Consider the following 16,662-nt stretch of genomic DNA (forward strand, 5'->3'; position numbering starts at 1 on the left):
CCGACGGCGTTTTTCACAAATTAACGTCTCAAAGGCAACTGCAGGCCCTTTATAATCAAATCAACAATCAATGTTTCTGATGTGTTGTAGTAAAATCTCATCTCTCCATTTTTATGGGGTGATTATTGAAAGCGATTGTTATTATTGAAAAAAGCCCTGGGTGGTTGCTTTCCAGTAGTCCCTCGTGATGCAGCTCCTGTGTGTATTGAGTAAATTTATGTTTTCCACCTTTCTAAGTGTGCACCTATGGAAAGTTTCATTTTTCAGAGTACACTGGTCATGATGGTCGAGGGAAGTCGATGGGTGTATGACCTTCCCCCAAGGACGCCCCCGCTTCGGCTTTTAAGTCTTCCCTCCTCCAAATCAATACTCTGCCATTTCGCCTCCATAACGCAGAGGCGAGGCATGCTCCACAACTCAACACTTGTCCCTGGAACGACAGAGATCTGTCACAGACCTTTCCTCGCTGAAACATGGAAGCAGCAGCAGTGAAGCGAAGCTGCCATTTATATCAGTCATCTATCTGTGGTATGGTCCCAAAGGGATCCGTGATGAGACATGGGGGAAGTTGAAAGGTTACACCCATCGAGAGAACAGACAGGGATTTGGTCTACAACCTGAACAGGAAATGGATCCGGCTCCATCTGGCGGGTTGTTCATCAAGCACTAGCGTGACAGATATAGTTCCGTCAGAGGGAATTGCTTGAACTTTCTTGCCAACTGGATTTATGTAAAAAAGGATTTACTGAGAAAGGTGTGAAATAACTTTATATCAACTTTAAGGAAGAAGCATCAGTGAGCATGGGTATCTAACCCCTCCATACTTTCATCACCAAATGAATAGCCTATTAAAGTATGCCAATGATGCGCTGTAAGTCCTTGCAAAAATGCAAGCCAATCCAGCAAGCAAGTTTTGTGCACACATGACCCTCCTGGCACTTTTTGAAAAGGTACTACTTGAAATTCTTAGATACAGATTAGAAGTACTTGAAGTTCTTTTCTTGGCTTATAACTGGTAAATAACTTCTCCACACTTTGCTGATAAAATGTTTCTCTCGCTGCACTTTCTTACTGTGGAAAGGTTAGCTTGGTTTTGACATTGACGGGGAGTACAGTTCTATGAAAACTGATATTGTATTGTATTTGTGAGGTTGTTGGTGTGCCTATGGTGGCAGTGATCTGGTTTTTGGTGATCATGATGCTGCTGTGATGACAATAACTAAGGGGCTTAAGGACCATGTCATACCTCACTTTCTCTCTCCGCTTTCGTACTCTATACACTGTCCTATCGAATAAAGGAAAAAGAGCCAGGTAGTTTTTATTGGAAACATTGGTTTTGTTGAATTTTCCTGGACTTTTGATGGAACAGGTTCTGAATAGAAAGCCTGAAACTGACTAAATGCACAGCAGGGGTAAGAGTTGTAAAAGAACATATTGATTGAATTATTCACAATAGACCATGTGATATTTTCCGTTTAATCCCTCTTTGTCTACAGAATAAACCAACATAAATACATCTGTCACCATAGGATGGTCTCACATACTGGATTATTATCTGACTGTCGCTAACGAGGCTTTCTGTCTTTCTTTCTGTATGGTCTCCTGAAACATGATGGATGTCACACACTCCTCACTACAGGTAAGAGAGCTTCTTCATCCTGGCAATGCAACCCTTTTGTTTGTGATTTGCACTATGAAAGCATGCCCTGTAGGACCGTTTAGAAGTGACAGTCTCTAATGCGAGTCAAAGTTTGCATCATTGATGTGAACACACTAAGGACCGACTTTGAACTGGTATTTGCATACTCACTGCACACTCCTCGATCTCACTGAATATTCATATGCCGCTGAAAACAGGTCTCAGAGTTTGAAATAGAGATTGCTGTCACAGCCTGTGAATCACGGAGCAATTTTGGGTTGGAGATGGCAATGTAATCAGTGCTGCCTGCTGTCATCCCTTATGCACACACACATACACATACACATACACATACACACACACACACACACAAACACAAATGCATGGGCGCATATATCCACTTAATATTGCTGATGTCTCCTCTAGACCAGGGGAGAACTTCAAGAAAAAACCCAGTGAAGGGTTTGTTACTTGAAGTGTCACATGCTATCACTTCATACACTCTTCTCACTCAAGTCTCTCTTCACTAAAGGTGGGGACTTAATAAACCCGTCGGACAGCTACAAGCTTGAAGTGTCATGCTGCATCCATCTGAAAAGTCCCATAAACTCACACTTAGATGTGACTGGGGGACTGTTAAACGCAGTGAAAGTGTTTATCTCCCAAAAACCAATAGTCCGAGTATACAACTGTGGACGAGTGGGAAAGATCAGAAGCTGTCTCTCACCACCTCGCAGTTGTAATGTCCCTCGGCCTATCAGCTTGAGTTAGAAAATGTGTTTTCGTTAATGGGAAGAAATCCTCAAGACCTTCCCAAAGCACACAGGGCAGAGACTTAAAAATGGCTATTTGGTTGCACTGCTCTCTTTTCTTCTGTGACAATTACAAATGTAAGAGAAAGTCCGTGGTTCCAAAGAAAGGGGTTTGAGTAAAGGGGGAAGGAGAAAGGAGCAACATTAGGATGTTTGTGATGGACAATGGGTGTTCTTATGGTCTAATTTCCCTTTTGATTCAAATACATTTTGAATTCAGGCTAGTTGAATTGTCTGGAGGTAAGAAAACACTCAGAAAACCATCCAAATGTAGCAGAATTAAAATTAAATGGCTAAACACTGTACAAAATCATATTGCCTGTAGCATTTTCAATTGCTTTTGTAACAGTTTATCATATTCTTCAGTAACTAAATTGACAGCTATTTTAAGTTCCATTGAAATGTAAGGCACTTAAAGGACATGCATTACTCAGCAGGTAAATAATGTCACAGTGGCTAACATTAGCAGTGCTAGCACCACCAGCCTTTAGTCCTCTAAGCAGGTTAACATCCACATGTCCATGCTGAATTTGGTTGAGCATTGCTCCAGTCTTGTAGATATGTGTTATTTTACCTTTGCTGCTCCTACAAGATGCCATCTGTCCACTATGCTAGTTTACATCCAGGCAGTAGAGCAGGGAGCACTGGCCCTTTAACTGGAGATACAGCCCCGGCTAGTGGCTGATAGCTGCGTTACAGCTTAGACATTTGAGCGGCATTGTGGGTCTACTTTCATAAGAATATGAACAATTAGTTCAACCAATTAGGAATTGTGTTGCGTAAGGGTCACAACATTTCCTACTTTAGTTGTCTAATGGCCCACATCCGTAATTTAGACACAGAAATAAAGCTGAAGACAGGAAGGAATAAACACAAATTATGTTTTGTAAACAGAGGATAATACACTGAAATGAAAAGCTAAACTTGATCATTTGTGCTTTAAATGCCACAAATAGCAAGTTAAAAACATGTTTCCAGATTTTGAGAAATATACAGACATCCATGCTTAGAGCCTCATATAGTTGATACCTCTATGTTTACGTTTATTTGTTAAATATGAAGATGGAGCTATCAGCTTAACTTTGCCACATTTTCAATTGTTTATCTCAAACTACCTAAAAGTAAGAGTCTCTGGTTTAGGTCAACATTGTCCTGTTTCTGCAATCATAGTTATTGTGGGCTCTGGGCATTTTGGTGACCTACATTCCCCATTGTACCTGAATGCATCGTGTGTACTGTAGGCACGAATGAAGCAGTGATCTTGATGCTGCAGACTTCTTATGTAGATACCATTTAGGACAGATCCACCCACCTTCTTGCTTGTTTGGTTTTGATTTGTATTATGACCTCTTTGCTGGAAATTCAATTTGTGTATTTTCAAAATAAAATCCCAAAACCTTCTCAGATTTAAATGTAATTTTGCAAATAAGGCTCATCACAATACTCATGTTTTTATCCATTTCTTTAGAGTCTCTTTAATGCTTTTTTTTCTGGCCGTCTATTTAATATTACTTTAGCCAGTTATAGATAATTGTACTGCTTTGTTTATAGCCATTGGTCATAGTTGGTTTAACTCTTCTTCGGGTGCTCGTCTGATCCAGCTCATATTTGGTGAACAACTTGAGGAGACCGGACTGATGGAAAGTTATCAAATTTTGGGTAAAAAAACTCAAATGCTGTGGCTTTGATGGTTCACAATGAAACAGGAAGTTGCTGTAACATAAACACATAGGGTCCAAACTGCCTCAAACTTCATATCTTTAAATCATGACCCTGTCTGACGACATATGCATGCCAATATTCAATCATTACACTCGAAGTTGCCTCTAGTACACAAGGCAATTCAGAGCCATTTCTACCTTGTCTCATAAAGACACCTCAGCTGCAGCACAGTCAGCGGCTGTGGAACATCCCAACATGCACCAAGGTGTGAGGGCACGTTTATCGCCACCAGAAGCTTTATTGATGTTGTGTTCATTGGTACTTTTCTGTAAAATGAATATAATAACATAACAATGGTCTTAATTATTTGTTTTGCAGAAAAAGGGGTTTGATATCTGCTCATTAGCTCCTTCTCTTAACCATTTCCATGAAGATTTTGAATTCCAGAGAAAACTGTGCAGCCTCTCATGTCCTGTGTTTTCAACTGTTTGCTCGTGGCCCTAACTGAATGAATAATCTTTAACTGAACTGTGATGAGCCGTTGTTTGGATTAGAACCAATAGTATTGATTGATGAACAATTTGTACGAGTCATTGCATAAGTTAAGAAAAACATTAGACAATGATCTTCCCTACGTTGGCATGCTTTTTAACAAACTACTCCCGCAGTGCTCTACTTTACCTGGCTTCATTTATATGTCTGGCTAACACAGACTATCCTGCTCATAAATAGTAAATGTGCTACTTCACAGAGTTTAGATATATAACTTGTCCAGCCTGATAAGTAAATCATTGTTGGTGTGCCTCCGCTCTCTCCACATCTAACCACATTATTGATGTTCCCAAAGTCGACTTGTTGTCATTCTGCCGTCTATGCACTCTTTGCTGCATTAAAGATGTCATGCCTGCAGATTTAGTGATTTAATGTGGGTGTCTTGTGTGAATGTCAATGTGTTTCTGTGTTTGTGGAAAGGGACAGGATTAGCATGGTTTTCTCACTGCTGTGCTCCCCGGTCATGCATGCATTCATCTCGGCTTTTCTGTCCACATGGCGGCATGCTGAGGAGTGCGTGGATGAGAAATGAAGTTGCTTCACATTCAGAGCGGAGCTGTTCATTTAGATAAGAGCAGCAGTGTATTCAGGACATGAAACAGAAGGTTAGGGCCACGGCCTGTAGTTCAGCCAGCAGCCCTGGATTTAGCGGCATTTCAGGGGAAATTTAGTGGGGGGAAACTGGGACTAATCCTGTTTGTAAAAAGTCACAGGTAGAGGGATTAAGGCCTGTTGTGTTGTCAGCCTCAACATAGACACAGTCTTGGCAGTAAGAGTTGTGTGCTGGTGTGTGTGCATGTATTGGTGTTTTGGTGAGAGCATGTGTGAAGTGCCAGGAGGATTTTTCGGCATGGGGGAGCATAACTGACCTTCAGCAAACACACACATACACATACACACACACAAACACAAACACACAGGCAGTGTGTGGATATTGCATTACATGCTTACTCATTCATTCAAATGGTGCCATGTTGGATCAGCGAGAGCCTGCGGTGTAAAATACCAAGTCAATGTTGCCTGTTTGAGTGAACAGCAAATTCTCATTGGCCTTCAGTCATGCTCTGCTCTTACTTTTTCAATTTGGCAACAAAACTAGATTATTAAGGAAAGCTAGACATCTCCTTATCGGAGATACCTTAGCACTGAAACACAACACAAAAGAAGAATTAATTTTTTTGTCCACCTGTGTATTGTATTTATAGTTTTAAATGTTGTATTTGTAGGAGTTGTTTTGGTATTTCTGTCATCGGCTTAACTTTTACATCGACGCTACAAGACATAATTAGTCACAGAAAAGAAAAACGCTTCAGATCTAGAGCTTACTCCCCTTCCCCTAAACGCCTCTGATACACACTAATATGACATTACCAATGATTGTGCTATTTATGGATCCTTATCAGTAGTGGGGATTAAAATCTGGCCTGAGGGTTGAGCTAAATGACAGCACATTACCTACTGATACAAAAAGAGCTTCTCTTTTTAAAGGGGCGTCACAACTTTTCCACATGTCAGTTTACTCATTACTATAAAGTGATATTATGTGACCATTGCACATGCACTAATCAAGCCTCTTGACAAACCGTTACATCGCGCCCACCTGTCAATCAGGTCAGCTACACACTTTATTGTGAATAACTCTTATCCTTACTAAAATCAAAACGGAGGGGTCATCAAAAAATTCACCCAGTATAGTATGTGACGATCGAGACATGAGCTAATTAGACAACTTTCATTCTTTTTGAACCAGTCTGTAAACATGTTAATTTCTGCTGTAAAAAGTGACTTCTTTGAATGGGTGTGTATGTGACTTCCCCAGCTTTTACAGCCATCCTCTAGTGGGCACTTGACGTACTGCAGGATTTTGCACTTCAACAACATTTTCCAACACGGGATGTTGTTGTTTGCATAAGATTTAGATTTGGGGTGGCAGTAGCTCAGTCTTTAGGGACTTGGGTTGGGGACCACAGGGTTTGCTGGTTCAAGTCCCAGGGCGGACCAAGTATTGAAATTGGAACTGGTAGCTGGAGAGGTGCCAGTACACATCCTGAGCGCTGCTGAGGGGCCCTTGAGTAAGGCACCAAACAGCAAGAATTTACTCATTATTACAGTCTAATCTTCATGGTTTGACTTCAGATTTAAAAAAGTTTTTGTGACTAAAGTTTACACTATAAAGTAAACAAGTTAAAGTGAATATCTTATGATATTAAAGGTAACATTTATTTATGAAAAAAAGATAAAAAGCTTCTAAAGTTTTAAAGGAGTAGCTGAATAAAGATGGCAAAAACAGAGGCTGTTGTGGGACCTGTTGAGCGAAAACACAACCCCATCATTTGTCAGTTCAAAGGAGCAAAAGCCTTTTTACCTTTTCACTGTAGCTAGAGTCAGACCTGAGATGAATAAGTTATTCATTTATATTCACAAAGATGCACTGAGGAGCAGTAGTCGTATTTAACAAGTGTGCTGGGTTTGAAATCTGAAAATTATCCCACACACACACTCACTCACACACACATACAACATAAAAATACTGAACAAGCAATACAGGTACGAGCAAGATGTCATCCAAATTATCACAACATTTACAATTAAACTAACATCAACAACAGAATCTGTTTGAAATGACTCCCTGGTGCTTACATTGTTTTCCTATATTGTTTTCTGAAAAGTGGGATGCTCCCAGAGGCTTTATGTCCAAAGACAATAGTCAATTAGTACCAATATTGTATTAATGATTATAACCCAGTCAAAAGATGTTTTGTTTTTTTATTTGAATTCCTCAGTCTGCTGTCCCTTTAAATAAAAAAAACATCATGTCCACCCATTTAGAGCAGCCGTAATCCAGATTTGGCAAACCTGAAAAAGTGGAATCTGGATCACGGTGATGCAGCACTATGCTGCTTTGAACAATAACACAAAGTGAGACGGATTATCTGATGACGAAAAGCCAGAATGTGAATTCCAAATTTGGCTCATTCTGACCCAGATTAACTTTTTTCTTTTTTTGTACTACTGGGCCCGAGATATCAAATGCCACATGAACAGGAGCAAGAGAGAGCAGAACAAGAACCAAAATAGATCTTTAATCCCTCAACAGACCAGTGAGTTTCTTTTATTGGCCCATGCCACAGGGCACGGAGAAAGGTCACAGTCCAGAGGAACAGCGTTTGACAGAGTACAACTCAGACATTACCATGGATGAGTGTGTTCACATGCATGCACACACATCCAGATAAACACACTTGCACGCCACATATGTGCACACAGTTACCAAAGATATGCCACCCAATGTCCCCACATTCTGCCTCATTTAACCTGGCAGAGAACCCTGTCATAATCCTGCAGATGGCCACCTCTTCTGTCTGTGCCTCTCTCTCTTTCTCTCCTCCACACAGACATTAGGGCACACTTCAATCGCCATTTTTGAGTCCCTCCTACATTGAAATCAAAAAATCTGGCTTTAGTTCAGAGCCTCTCTGTCTCTGGCTCTTATCACCCTTCACTTTGGGCTTTGTCAGCCCCCTAACCTTCATCAACAATAGTTTAACTCATTTCATTTCGCAGCGTCTCAAGGTCACAAGAAGCCTATGTGACCAGCGCAGAGGAACTGAGACACAGTAAGAATGTTGTTTGAGCTGCTCAAACTTGAGTGAAGCTGGCCAGTCTAATGGCTGGAGCCTTAAAGTAACCAAAACCAATTGCTGCCTTATTGGAGCAGCTGCAGCCTCCACTTCAGCTCATCTCCTTCCGCTGACCAATTCAATTTAATTTCAGGATGCAAGGGATAGGCAGAGCTTTCAGATTATCACAATCAAGTCCTCGCTCGCCTTAATGATAGCTCTCTGACTTATTCTGTAACAACCACCTCTTATATCCGAAAGATTTCCTGTCTTCGTCTCCACCTCCCTCTTTTTCTGTCTCACACATGCACTGCCTGTCTTTTTTCTAAATGTGGAGGTGCATTTCAAAACTTTATCGGCATACCAGCAGATGCTGCTATGAACTTCTCTCACCAACAAACAAGGCAGGTCATCAGGTACACATGTTATTATATTCCCAGGATGAAAAATCAAATACCAGAGAAAGCAATAAATTCTCTCTCCATGTCCTCCATGCACACATATAGCGTTTAGTCTCCCTGTCATGAACACACACTCTCTCTATATCTCCTCATTTCTTGTGCTGAATCTTTCACCCCCCAGAGGTGCAGATAAAATAATTGAGAAAAGAGAAATCGCATGATTTCAGGCTGCGCCAGCCAGCACTGTATTTCTCACTTATTAATTTGACTCCATGAATGAGCCGGCATTGTGCTGTGAAAATGACTGGAGATTAGCACTGATTAAAGAGGGAAATCAGTTAACATAAGCACCACCCCCACATCCTCTCCAGCATCCCTCCTAATTAAATGCAGCCATGTGGAGCTGGGGCTTGTCGAGCCTGACTCTCTCCTGGGCCTCAGCTCCACTCATGAAGCCCGCATATCAAATATGTAAACCACTTTCGATAGCGGACAGATGGAATTAATTATTCCCCGCTACTTGACTGATGAGGCTACATGAAAGTTAGTGTGGGCAATTATTTTTGACATTAATGACGCAGTGTTTTTATGTTTGTCTGTCTTCAAATGAGGTGAGATAAAAGAAGACTCTGCAAACTTTTGACAGAAACGTGTTATCCCCGGTGTTTTGTCACGTTCTTTTAATCGTCAGCAGAAGTCACATGAAGAAGATTTGAAGCTTAGCTCTTTTAAGAGACGCATTACAATGATGCAAAGTACCTGGCGGTTGAGTGAAATCAATGTTATTGCAAGATGTTCTCTAGATGAATCAGAAAAGGTAGATTTGATCAGTGAAGACAGAATTCAAGGGTAAACATGTTTGACAAAAGAGAGAACGGTCTTTAGTCGTAGTGGTCATTCAAATACCACAGGAGTTGAAACTTCCTGTGGTCTTGCTAGAGAAGTACTTTGACAGCCTACCCGGTAGGTAAGGCTCTATTGCCAGAGGGTCGCTGTCAGTGTCCACCAAGTCTGACATGGCCTTGGGCAAGACGCTTACCTCCTTCACTACTCGAGAGGTAGCTCTCCTGCTTTCCCTCTGCTTGCACTTTTTGTGCTTTTTCTTTTTTTTTTTTTTGACGTGGATGTTTTTCAAATATGCCACAAAATCGATGTGTCCATGTGTTTCTAATGGGAAGTTGTGTCTCACACAGTTCTTTAAAAAAGGAGTTTTACTAGAATCTTGAAAGGCCGTCCTTCAGAGGCAACATTGCCCGTTCTGGGAAACGATAGTGTCCTTCGAAAATATCTAATGCCTTCGGCCATCTGAACACCTCCATGTTGCATAAAGGTGAAATCATTCATTCTGCCTTCCTAACTGGGAAATTAGGTCCTGGGGCCATCTCTAGTGGAGGAAAAATCAGTGCAAAGCAACTAATAAAAGACTATTAGCTAAACCACCAGCTTCCACTTTCTTAAAAACCCACTTGTTCATCCCTGTGTGTGCAAGCATACATTATGACACAGAGCACATTGCTTATGGTGAGGGGATAATATTCACATCATGGGATAAGACGAGAATAGACAACCGTACACCTATTCCCTCTGAGTCACCATGCAGCCGTGAATTCTACATCCATGTCCCTTCGGTTGCAACTGTCGAGCGAGGGCGTGCGCCATGTTTTATGGATGAGAGTGACGGGAAGGAAGCAGGGTGGAGAAGAAGATGGTGAAGGAGTTGTCACACAGGGATGAAGCTGAAGTCGAGAGGAGCTTTGCAGAGCCTCTCTGTTCGTTCAACGAGACACCTAAGCGTGGGCCGCCGGAGAGCCTGGTAAACACATAAACACCATCTCTCAAATACACACACATACGCGCGTACAGCCTTGATACATCCACTGAAAAACAGGGTTTTAGACCCAAGAGGCACTTCGGGGCTAGGTTAGCTGTGTGTTTATCAGAGTCTCTCAGGAGCTGTGGAGTAAATAGGAGGGGGCTAATGCACATCCAAAAAGAGGAGGCAGAGAGATGCCTTGAGAGTGCACCTGACCGTGGCTGAAGGCAGATCTAAAATAGTTGTAATATGCAGAGTCTGGAGGCACACTTCATTTGATGGTAACATGCCCTGAGAGTGCATTTTCCCCTTCTGCGGTGTAGAGAGAGCATGTTCAAATCAATGCATATTTCACTCAGTGGTTATAGAGACTTGAGATTGGCTTGATTTGACAGAAGCCTGCCAGGAACATGACTCTGTACAACATGTATTAACATGAAAGCATGGAACCCTGCTGCACCAAATGCATTGAGAATCTGCTGAAAATGTTTGTGGGAAATCTGTGTGTGTGTGTGTGTATGCATGTGTGTGAGATGTGGACTGTGTGGGAGGTTCATTTTAAAACCTGTCTTCAACACCGCTACAAGTAAATGAATCATCCTCTGAAGTATTGTGTGAAAATTAGCATCTGTTGTCCCCTCATAACTTCTGCTGTTTCAGAATCACTGCAACAAGAATACATCTATTTAATCTCTGTGCTAGAATCAAAATCATTCAAATCATTGAATACACTTTAATTCTCTTATTCCTGCATAAAACATTTTTCTCTTTTTCATGCATCAAACATTATAAGTGCAGAACCAAAGAGTGATTGAGCTACGTGCACCAGAGTATGAATAATATGAGATTGATTTGCCTAATCCACGTGTTTACCATGACGTTTGTTAAATGGTCAAAAGTGCTGGAGCCCTGGTAGCATAGCGGTTAGTGCGTGCACCCTGTGTACAGAAGCTTAAGTCCTCTAGAGCAGACTGCCGGGGTTCGAACCCAACCTGTGGCTCCCTTCCCACATGTCATTCCCCTCTCTATCACTCCCTAATTTCTGACTCTACCCACTGTCCTATCTCTAACATAAAGTCATAAGAAGTGCAGTGGCTCTAAATCTTCTAAATTCAAAGTCAAAGTCGTATTCTTGAGGTGATTTTTTATTTTTTTTATTTAATTTTTTCACTTAATGTCCTCGCCCCTCGCAGGACTGTTTTACTCCCCTTAGTGTTTTGTGGGAATATGAATCAAACACACCTTGAGAACAGGAGGAGGAGAAGCCGTTGGGCCAGGTTCTGGTGTGCCATACTTCACTCTCTATTGAAGGCATCAAGGGCTCTCTGGCTGATCTGGCCTGATGGATGTTTATCTCTGTCTCTCTGCTAGTTTCATTTACACTGAGAATGTGTGGTCACATACGAAGGAATGTCCTTTATGTATCATGAGAGTTAGTTGTGTAAGCAGGAGTACATGGGCTCACATCCATTGAAGGCTCTGTGGTGGTTGTGTGCATCTGTGTGATGTATGTGTATTTTTTTTTCCATTAATGTGATGTTTACTTACCTGGATTTATATTCTGAACTGCGTGTGCAACCTGAGTTTCCCCCATGGGGACAAAAACATTTAAATATGATATTTTTTGTTCTTTGCAGTTGTTGTTGTCTGCAAGGTTTCGTTTGTAACCATACATGTGCAAAAAAAAAGTCATTTGCAAACCAATGAATTCCCTCGCTCTGCCCCTGATTTCATTTACTGTAGGTTTTTTATATTTTACCAAAGTGGACAAGCAGCAGTGTACTTCCACGCTTCATTTATCCCCCCATGTGTGCCTGATGTGGAATGTTTCCGCTCCTCAGACTGAGGCTGTGATGCTGATTGGCAGGCCCTGTAGGGGCCCCACTGGCCCTGTAGGCTGTTACAGTGCTTAATCAATATAGCAACGCATCACCATGACTGCAGTGCAGGAAGAGGAAGTCGCTCATGCTGACAGCAGATTTTAAATCACACTACAGCTAGAATATGACTCTGTTTCTTTCTTTCCCTTTCGAGTCAGACATCTGACATCCATAAATCTGACTCGATACTCTGTCATCGGGATAGAATATATCTTATCATAATATTAAGCCTGCACAACAACATAAAACACAAACAAGTCTCATACAGAATGTAGCAGCAAAATACCACTGGCACAAAAAGAGACTCAGAGTGCACAATTACAAACAATTAATGACACCTAAAACAAATCTCAGATGAATCTTAAAGCTTTGAAGAGTGTTGGAAAGATGCCGACTCTTTAACACATTTTGGTTTTGAGAGGCAGCCTTGAGAGAACTCTTAATCAGCCCCTCGCCCTCCTGATGATAACAATCCTGCAGATGAGATCAAACAGATGAAGCATGGCATGATAAACTCCCTCAGTGAGAGTTTTATTCAAAACAAAACTAACCTGAAAACTCTGAAGTCGCCTTAAAGGATCAAGGTCCAATTCATTAAGCAAATATGAGCTCATTTTGTAGTCCAGGAAAGCTCTAAGACTAGAGCCCGACTGATTAATCGGCCAGATAATATAATATCTGGCCGAAATTAGCATATTTAGTTAAATATATTATTATTATATATTTTTTCAACAGTCAAATATAATTTAATTTGAGTTTCATTATTTTACACTAGCAGTTCTCTTTCACTAGTAGAGGGCGCCATATGGATTACAACAAGCATCATCACTCTCCAGAGTGTCCAGCGGTGATGGTCCAGTTGAGTGACCATCTTGTCTTCATTATAAATCTTTTCAACAAGTGTTATGACTGCATTTGAAGGATCAATGCATTAATGTGTGTATCGATCTTTTCAGATCAAATATAGATCTAAGAAAGATATCGGCCGATACATCGGTATCTGATTTTTTTCCCTCCCCAATATCAATATCGGTATCGGCCCCAAAATCTCATTTTGGTCGGGCCTTATCTAAGACAGTTTTAGCAAGTTGTTCATGAACCCAACATCCTCCAACTTGTAATTAGTGATTACATATTCCATCTTATCAACATTGAACTAAAACTTACTTTTTGCAATGTGCTGGAAGAGATTATAGTTGGGTAATTCTGAGCTTGTCATGAGGAGCCTGTCAGATTTCCGATCCTCACGTGTCACTGAAATAGTCACATTTGGATTTCATTTGACATAAAAAAGGCTCATTTTGTTGACGTAGGCAGGATTTCTGTGTTTTTATCTGTGATTAGTCAGTGCAGGTGCTGCTTGAATAGTTGTCTTGAAAGTGCGATGCTCTTGCATGTTCAACTATAACTTAAATATTCACCAACAACACACTTCACTTCCTATGCTGTAAGATAAAGCACTGCACTGTTCTGATAAGAAACCTCTTAGTGCGTTACTGCTTCAGCTGCAGAATCTTTCTCTTCCTGCTGGTGCTCTGTATTTATAGTTGTATTTATGCATTTATGTATGAACTATGGACTGTGTAAAGGAAGGGGACATAAAGTCATGATTTACAGCAAAGAGCCTTATGAAATTCTACTGGCCGTAAGAAGCCTGAGTTCTTTCTAATAGGCAGCAGAGGGCGACTTGCCTGGTGTCAAAAAGGAGTCAGATTTGTGACATTGAGGGGAAAACGGCTTTACTTCTCAGCTGATTCAAAACCTCAATAAGCATAATTTCTAATTGGAAAACATACAGGTTCCCACTTGACAACCCCGATGATATCCTGACTCTGCCTCTCTCTCTCCCTGCTCGCTCTCTACTCCTTGCGTGCTCTAGCCCACCCTCAAAGCGCGTCACCAATGACAGAGTTTATACTGAGAGTTTACTTACAGCTGAATGAGACATGAGACGACGTAGTTTCTACACAATGCAAGCGATGAGCCGAGGAGCAACGGCGCTCGTGCATGTAAGTGAGGGGCGTGGCTTTTGAGGGAGCACAGAGGGGAGGGGGTGGGTGCAGACGGAACACTGAGGGAATGCTACTTTCAAAATCATGCTAGTTTTAAAAAATGACCCACCCTGCCCTTAAAGGCTTTATATGTGATTTTTTGATCCAGCAGATGTCGCCCAGCATGTTGAGCACCAGCATGAAACCAAAACAACTCGTGCTGCATTGTTGTGTTAGCATGCTAATGCTAGCGATCTTTATTATGCTCGTATCTTCACACTGCATGTAAATTTACCTGAAATGACCGTGATCTAGAAACACTTACGTGACAATTAATGAAGCAGTGAGTACAGTATGTTATTCTTCTTTTCTCTAGTCCCTCAATTAAACAAGTTTTATTCGTGAGGGGAGGAGTCAGTCGCCGTCCCGGCGATATAAACAAAGTGAAGCTAGGTACTCGGAAAACTCTGAAAGCATCACAGACAGTGGGACTCGGGTGTTACACACATTGTAGACATTCATGACTGACAGAGTTATTTTTAGAGGATATACTTGATTTCTATTACATTTAAGTGTGAAAAATCACACATAAAGCCTTTAAGGCATGGCTTAACACCTGCCTGTCAACAAGAAAGGAGAAGCAGCAATATATGACCAGCCTGTCCTCCAAATATGGACACTTATTGTCCCCAAAATCCAAGATGCCTAGATTCCAAACTTGAGGTGTCAAAGGGAGGTGAACAAAAGATGGGTGATTAAGAGTCATTAACCCTCATACACAAGCAATAACCTGTGAGAGACCATTTATTCATTCATACTGGTTTGCACTCGCTTTTGCACGCAAGTATCAACCAGAACAAGTCTCTCCACATTAACACACACACACACACACACACACACACACACACACACACACACACACACACACACACACACACACACACACACACACACACACACACACACACACACACACACACACACACACACACACACTCACTCACACAAATAAAAAACTCTTAACATCGAAAACCATAATCCAACATCACACCCACAACCCCTGAGAGATGCACTCATTCAGCAATGTGATGATATCAACTGTGGGGTTCATGATCTTGTGCAAAGTGAGTCTTTTAATAAGAGTGGGGAAAGTGTAGGTCTGCCCCCCCCCCCCTCGCCCGCTCCACCCAACGACCTGTGAAATAGACTGTATTTCACGCCATTTCCTCCAACGGACAAGAAGGGAAATATTACCCGTGCCTCATGTCAGCAGCGTCTCCTTTGCCCGCTGAATCATAAACACCTGAACATTTTTCATACGTTTACTTATTTCATGCATTCCTCAACTCGCCGTTTCACTTTAACGCCAGCACGGCTCAGCGGCCGCGATCATTTGAGGCGAGGCAGCAACGTGGTGGAACGACACAGAGAATGAAATGGAGATGGAAAGAGTGAGGATGTCGCAGAGATGATGATCTGATTGATTTTTTGATGAACTTGAATGAGTGATTTTATTGCCTTTGCTAAGTGATTCTCCTGACTGGCTTTGGCAGGTACTGTGGGCGTATAATTTGGGATTTTTGTAAGGAAGGGGGTACCGGGGTTTGTGAAAGGGTCCTGAGTCTTTCAATCAAACAGATGTCTTCAGTTACTTCACTCAGAGAACAGTCAATCATCTTCCACCTCCATCAGGCCTTCAGAATCATTACCAAAACCAGAGCCACCCAAAAAATGGGCCGTCACCGCTGAGCTCTATTGGGACTGAGTTACATTGAAATGCTCTCAGCATAATATTTTGTTGATGCACTTGATCAAAGGGAGTTAGCACTTTTCAGCCCTTGGTCCTTTGCAGTAACAGAAAATGACATCTTTTAATGCAGAAGGTCTGGATTTTCCCCGCTGAGTGGCCAGAATGTTGAGCAAGTCAGATTTATGTATCAAGGACTCGGATAAAGCGAGGACCCAGGCCTTGAAATCAAATCTACAACTGACAGGCAAATGTAGAAATGTCAAAACAGGAAGAATGTGATACCGGTTATAGGTCAACAACTCTGATTTGCACACATAGTGGCCGGCAGCAAAGAAACAATATGTGGCTGTCCTTGACTACATATTTATACATTTGTGCTAAATGCAGTGATAAACCATGCTCTGACTCTCACATTGAGTGTTTAACAAAAATTCAAAGTAAGAGTATTTACTGTAAGTAGATCAGTATCCAAAGGGATGGTGAATGAATTATAGAGTCATGCCTCATGATTGCTGAAGCACACGAGTAAAAGCTCATTAAAC

At 41.5% G+C, this 16,662-nt stretch overlaps 1 protein-coding gene across 2 annotated transcripts in view; it reads left to right on the forward strand.

The window, feature by feature from the left end:
• The window catches only part of lsamp (limbic system associated membrane protein), a 348,374-nt gene that overhangs the window by 216,027 nt on the left and 115,685 nt on the right, over nt 1–16,662 (forward strand). The window lies entirely within an intron of this gene.

The sequence above is a fragment of the Labrus bergylta genome, chromosome 11 (genome assembly GCF_963930695.1).
Source record: "Labrus bergylta chromosome 11, fLabBer1.1, whole genome shotgun sequence".
Classification (NCBI taxonomy): domain Eukaryota; kingdom Metazoa; phylum Chordata; class Actinopteri; order Labriformes; family Labridae; genus Labrus; species Labrus bergylta.